Source organism: Chiloscyllium punctatum, chromosome 27 (genome assembly GCF_047496795.1).
Source record: "Chiloscyllium punctatum isolate Juve2018m chromosome 27, sChiPun1.3, whole genome shotgun sequence".
NCBI classification, from domain to species: domain Eukaryota; kingdom Metazoa; phylum Chordata; class Chondrichthyes; order Orectolobiformes; family Hemiscylliidae; genus Chiloscyllium; species Chiloscyllium punctatum.
In genome coordinates, this window is record NC_092765.1 from 76,570,825 (window position 1) to 76,577,511 (window position 6,687).

The 6,687-nt window shown below is 49.1% G+C and overlaps 1 long non-coding RNA gene across 1 annotated transcript in view; it reads right to left on the minus strand.

Annotated features, from left to right (window-relative positions):
* The window catches only part of LOC140453322 (uncharacterized), a 29,800-nt gene extending 25,960 nt beyond the window's left edge, over positions 1-3,840 (minus strand). Inside the window, exons 1-2 of the long non-coding RNA XR_011952358.1 lie at positions 3,753-3,840; positions 1,755-1,904 (exon numbers count right to left, since the gene is read on the minus strand). This is a non-coding gene — a long non-coding RNA (uncharacterized lncRNA). The remainder of the gene's footprint in view (positions 1-1,754; positions 1,905-3,752) is intronic.
* Positions 3,841-6,687: the final 2,847 nt, after the last annotated feature.

Sequence of the window (6,687 nt, forward strand, 5' to 3'; positions counted from 1 at the left end):
CCAACAATCACTTCACTAGATTTCCAGAAAGTTCCGGGATACATCTGATCACATCCCAGGGCTTTATCCACCTTGATGCGATTCAAGACGTCCAGTAACACCTCCACTGCAACATGGATATTTTTCAAGTTCTCTGTTTATTTCTCCAAACTCTCGAGCTTACATATCTTTCTCGAGTAAATAGGACGTGAAATATTTGCATATATTTCCCACCCCCAGTGGTTCCATAAACAGCCTCGTTAATCTTTAAGGGGTCCTATTCTCTGGTCCAGTTCATCTTTTGTCTGTGATATATTTGTTTAATCTCCTTGGATTCTACTTAAACCATTTCCTGAAGCTATTTCATGTCAAACAGCATCAGCAGCAACGGAGCTAAACGATCCCACATCCAATGGAACAGATCGGAGCTCTGCAGTTCTGCCACACCCAGGTGCGAACGGTGATGGACAATTAAACAACTCACTGGAGGAAACATCACAGATATCCCCACCATTACCGGTGAAGGGGTCTCACACGCCCACGCACCAGTTAAGATGACAGCATTTGCAGCAATCTTCAGCCAGAAGTGCAAAGTGGGATGATCCATCTTAACCAGTGGTTTGAAACATCACAGATGCGAGCCTTCAGCCAGTTTGATTCAGTTTGAATAACATCAAGAAATGTTTTAGTAGTGCTAAGGCTACGGGCCCGATCAATATTCTGGCAAGAAGACTGATGCTTTGAGCTCCAGAACTTGCCACCCACCAAGCCAAGTACCGCTCCAGCACTGGCATCTACCGACAATGTGGAACATTGCCCAGGGATATTCAACACAAAAACACAGGGCAATCCAACCCAGGCAATTTGCATCTATCAGTCCACACTCGATCAGCAGTAAAGTGATGGAAGATGTCATCAATAGGGCTACCAAGCAGCAGCTGCTCAGCAACAGCCAGCTGAGGGACATTCATTTTAGGCTCCACCAGGGCCACTCAGCTCCAGATTGTGGTACCACCCTTATTCACAACCTGACAACCAGCTGAATCCCAGAGGTGAGGTGAGGGTGACAGCCCAGTCCCACTACAAGACCACTATTTCTAGCCGATTCTACCCTTGTCTCAGCTCATATACTCTCATCTCCAGACTTCAGTATCCAAACACACTCCTGGCCAGCTTCCCACATTCAATCTCCCTGTAACCTTAAGAAATACTAAATCTGTGCTGACCAAGTACTCCCTTGTACCAAAACTTGTTGATCCATCAAAAGGCTCATATTCATTATCAACAACATAAAGCCACAGAGATGTACAGCATGGAAACAGACCCTTCAATCCAACCCGTCCATGCCAACCAGATATCCCAACCCAATCTAGTCTCACCTGCCAGCATCCGGCCCACATCCCTCAATTTAAAATTCTCACCCTTGATTTAATTCCTGATTGTGATCATCCCTAGCTCGCTGCATCACACATCCTTGAAGACCTCGACAACCCATTCTGTTCGAGACTCCCAATGATCTGTTAATTCATTACTTCACTTGCGTGGCTGCTTTTACAGTTGTCAAAGCAACATTTTCTGAAATTTGCAACCAAAACCTCACAGGTCTGCTTTCACCCTTTAAGACATTCCTCAAAGCCTGCTTATTTGGCAATGCTTTTGGTCACCTGACCTAATATCAACAGTCTCTGACCTTATGTCTAAAGTTCCCAATAATATTTTTGTGAAATTATAAGTAGGATAATAAAACTATAAACTGTTCTTGATTTGGACATTACCTTCAAATCATCACTGTTGCTGTAATGAATACTCTGTAATGTATCTTACCCAACCACATTGTGGGAGCACCTTCACCACTGCAGCTGTACAAGAAAGTCAAACATCACCCTCTCCACAGGCAGCAGGGCTTTGGCATTAATCACTGGTATCTGTGGAAGGAGAAACACAGTTGATGTTTCAGGGAGTGCAAAACAGATTACAGGGAATGAAAATGGTGCAGAATGTGATCGTCAGAAATGGAAGGAAAATACACTTGCTTATTGGAAAAAAGAATTCTTGACTGTCAAAGATTTTCCAGAAAAAAAAATTAATAAGCAGCACATGCTCAGGGGCTGGGCGGCAGAGAAAAATTAACTTACAAAAATAGCTGTAAAAGTAATCGTAAAATACTAAACAGACCAAAAATAGACCCATTGTTCTATACTGAGCAAGCTGGATATTGACAAAGTGCTCATAAGGGAGCCCAGAGATGAAGCAGAGCTGTATAAGCTGTTATGATCCCACAATCATCGACATGTATAGCACCGACACAGACCCTTCGGTTTAAGTCATCAATGTCAACCAGGTATCCGAACCTCATCTATTCCCATTTGCCAGCACTTGGCCCATATTCCTGTAAACACTTCCCAATCATATCATGTGTCTAGTTAGATGCCTTCAACAAGTTTTAATTGTACTAGCGTCCACCACTTCCTCTGACAGCTCATTCTACCACTGCATGAAAGAGTTGCCCTTTAGGCCCCTTTGAATTTTTGCCCCGTTCACCCTAAAGCAATGTCCTCTACTTTTGGACATCCAGGGAAAACACCTGGTTCATTTACCCTGTTCATGCTCCTCATGATTGTATAAACCTCCATAACGTCACCACTCAGCCTATGGCACTCCAGGGAAAACAGCCCCAGCCTTTTATGCCTCATCCTGTAGCTCAAATCCTTCAACCCTAACAACATCCTTGTAAGTCTTTTTTGAAACCTTTCAAGTTTCACAGCACCCTTCTGATAGGAGGCAGGCCAGAACTGCACACACTATTCCAAAAGTGGCCTAACGAATGTCCTGTACAGCAACATGAACTCCCACATCCTATATTCAATGCTCTAGCCAATAAAGGAAAATACACTGAACACCTTCTTCATCATCCTATCTACCTGCAACTTGACTTGCAAGGACTATGAACCTACAGTCCAAGGTCTCTTTGTTCCGCAAGCGTCTCCAGAGCCTTGCCATTCAGTGTATAAGTCCTGGGCTGACAAACGTGTTGCTGGAAAAGCACAGCAGGTCAGGCAGCATCCAAAGATCAGGAGAATCGACGTTTCAGACATGAGCCCTTCTTCAGGAATCCTGAAGAAGGGCTCATGCCCGAAAGGTCGATTCTCTTGATCTTTGGATGCTGCTTGACCTGCTGTGATTTTCCAGCAACACATTTTTCAGTTCTGATCTCCAGCATCTGCAGTCTTCACTTTCACCTAGTGTATAAGTCCTGCCCTGACTTGCTTTTCCAAAATGCAGCACCTCACATTTATCTAAATTAATCCGTTTTTGATCGATATCTCACTGTAACCTGAAGTAACCTTCTTCACTATGCACAATACCTCCAATTTTGAATGACCTGCAAACTCAGTTATGACAGCAAGTCATTTAAATGAATGACGAAACAAATCCAGAAGTAAACATCCATTTCTGAGTTTGAATGTGCTCTGTGTCAATCCTGCCCAATGACGCTGTACCAGAGAAAGGCTGCACGTGCGCCTGGCTGCACATTGCCCCCTACAAAGATGGCGGCCGCGCACGTGTCCAGTGAATCGTTGCCCCGAATAAAGATGGCGGCGCTCACTCAGGCGTGCAGCCGCGCTGACGCAATTCCCCATTTACTACAAACACGGGACTGGGATGTTAAAATTTGTGTTTTCCGACGTGCACAATTTGTTTGTAAAACCTCTCCGCTCATAGCAACACAGTTTTTCTCCCGTTTCCCCCTGTTTATTTATTTCTTTCCTTACCGTATCCTTTCGCTCCATAACTTCCCGAGTATTCATTACAGCGACTCGCCGCTGCGCGCGCGGGTGATCTCGTGGTTTAGTCTAGTTCTGCCCCTCGTTCACTTTGATTGCTTGGAGGACCAACCTTCCGCCAGGTCCTCCAGCTCCGCCCACCGTCCTTTCATTGGTCCGGAGCTGACATCAATCACCTGGGGTCCCTTTGTTGGCTCGAGCATGCTTCGTGCGTCCTCCTTTTGCTGATATGTTGAGTAATGTGATGAGAGAATTTACTGAGGGGAAGGATCCCTTTGTGTGAGCTCTGCAGTAGATTTCCTTTATTCATGGAGGGAATTGCCTTCCTACTCATGACTGTGTAGCTGTGATTGATGAATCAATGCCATCTGAACCAGTACATAAACACACCATTTTCACAACATCTGAGATCTTCAGCTCATTGTATCACACTCTTCTTTGGAGATTAAAAAAAACATGAAATGGAGCATCAAGGAATCGGAACAGGAGTAGGGCATCATTCCCTTCAGCTTGTTCCCCCATTCTGTCAGATCATGGCTGGGCCAACCCAGACCTCAACACCTCTTTTATGCTTGATCCGCATAGCCCTCAACTGCTCAATATTTCAAAAATCTATCTGCCCTCTTTTAGGATAATTTGAGATAGAATCATAAATTCCCTACTGTATGGAAACATGCCCTTTGGCCCAACAAGCCACACTGACCCTCTTAAGAGTAACCCAACCAGATCCATTCCCCTACCACATTTAACTTTCACAATTGTTTGGGCTAGAAAATTCTAGCCATTCACTGAGAGAAAAAAGCAAATTAGTGGCTGGAGTCCTGACCAGAAAATTATCAGGATGAGGGACTTCGCCGGTCTTAATGTGTTTCACAGATGATGAAATGACACAGCCGGCACTCTCCTTTCATCTCTCCCCCACTCTCTGCCCCCCATTTCCACCCCTCCCACCCCCTCCACCACCCTCTTGCACGCTCCTGGCACACCCTTCTTAACACCCCGCCCCTCTCCGCACCCCTCTCTTCCCTCCTCGCCCCCTCTTCGCCCTCTCTCGCCACCTTGTCCCCCTCGCCCACCTCACCCCCCACTCGCCCCCACTCACCCCCCCTCTCGCCTCCTCCTCTCGCCTCCCTCTTGCCACCCTCTCACCCTCTTACCCTCCCTCGCCTCCCCTCTCGTCCCCTCTCGCCCCCCTTGCCCCCCTCTCGCACCCCCTCCGGACCCCCGGGCCATCCATTCGCCCCCCCACCCCCTTCTCACGCCTTCTCCCCCGTTCCCCACTCCCTCCCACCCCATCGCCCCCCTTTGTCGCCCCCCTATTGTCACCCCACTCTTGCTGCCACCCTCATGTCCCCCCCGCACCCCCTCGCACCAATTCTCCCACCTCCCTCTACCCCCTCTCTACCCCCTCCCTCTATCTCCCTACTTCCTCCCTCTACCCCCCTCCCTCTACCCCCACTACGTGCCCTCCCTCTTCCCCCACGCTCTCCCCCTTCCACTCCGCCCCCCACCCCCCTCTACCCTCCTCTTCCTCTACACCTTCTCCCTCGACCCCCTCCTTCTATCCCCTCCCTCTATCCACCCTCCCCATCTCTCTCACTTTCTTTCTTGCCGCTCCCTCACAGCCACTCTGCCACTCTCGCTCTTTCTAGCTCCCTCACTCACTCGTTCCCACGCTCCCACGCTTCCATGCTCCCACTCTGCCAATCTCGCTCTCTCCTTTCTCTCTCTCTCGCTCTCTCTCGTATCTGCCCTCTCTCTCTCTGGCGCTCTCTCTTGCTCGTGCTCTCTGTCTCAGCCCTCCCTGCCTCTCTCACACCACTCTGTCTCTCATCCCTCTGTCTCTCACTCAACCTCTGCTTCTCTCGCCCTCTCGCTCTCCCCATCTCTCTCTCTCACTCCTCTCTCTCTCACTCCTTCTCCCTCTCGCTCTCCTTTCTCCCCTCTCTCACACCCCCTTTCTCTGCTCTCTCCCCATCACTGTCGCCCTCTCTTGCCTCTCTCTCTTTTGCACGTGACCCTCGCTCTCTTTTACACACACTTTCGCCCCTCTCTCTACATATCTCTCTCTCTTTGGTCCCCCTGTCACCATCACTCACCTCTCTCGCTCTCTCTCTATCCTTCTCTATCACCTCTCCTCTCTCTCTCTCTCTCGCTCTCTCTGTCGCCCCTCTCTAACCCCTCCCTTGCTCTTTCTCAATCACTTTCTCCCTCACCTTCTCTCCCACACCCTCTCTCCCTCTCTCTTTCCCTCGCTCTCTCACTCTCTCTCTCGTATTTGCCCCCTCCTTCCCTCTTTCTTGCAACACTCTCCCTCTTTCTCTCGTTTTCTCTCGCTCGTTCTCTCTCTCACTCACTCTCGGTCACTCTCTCCCTCTCTCTATGACGCCACCCTCTCTCCATCTCGCTCCTCTCTCTCTCTCTCTCTCTCTCTCCCCACTCTATCCCACTCTCTCCCGTATTTCTCTCTCTTGCCCCGCTCTTTCCTTGGCACATCTCTCTCTCTCACCACCTCTCTCCCTCATTCGCTCTTGCCTCATCGCTCTTGCATCCTCTCTTCCTCTCTCACCCCTCTGTCTCTGCCTCTCTGGGCCTTCCCTCTGTCTCTCGCCTCCTCTCTCTCTTTCACCCATCTCTCATTGCTTTACCCCTCGCTCGCCCCGTCTCTCCATCTCACTATCCCTTCTCTCTCGCTCCGACTCTCTCTCGCGGCCTCTCTCTCACACTCTCACTTTCCCCCATTCTTTCTTTGTAGACCTCTCTCTCTATCCTGCCCCCTCCTCTCTCTCTACCAATGCTCTCTCTCTCGATCATCTCTCTCTCGTGTTCACTCTCTCTCTGTCTCTTACTCTCTCTCTCTTGCCCCCTCTCTCCGTCTCTCTAGCACCTCTCTCTCTCGCCGCCTCTTTCTATCGCTGACTGT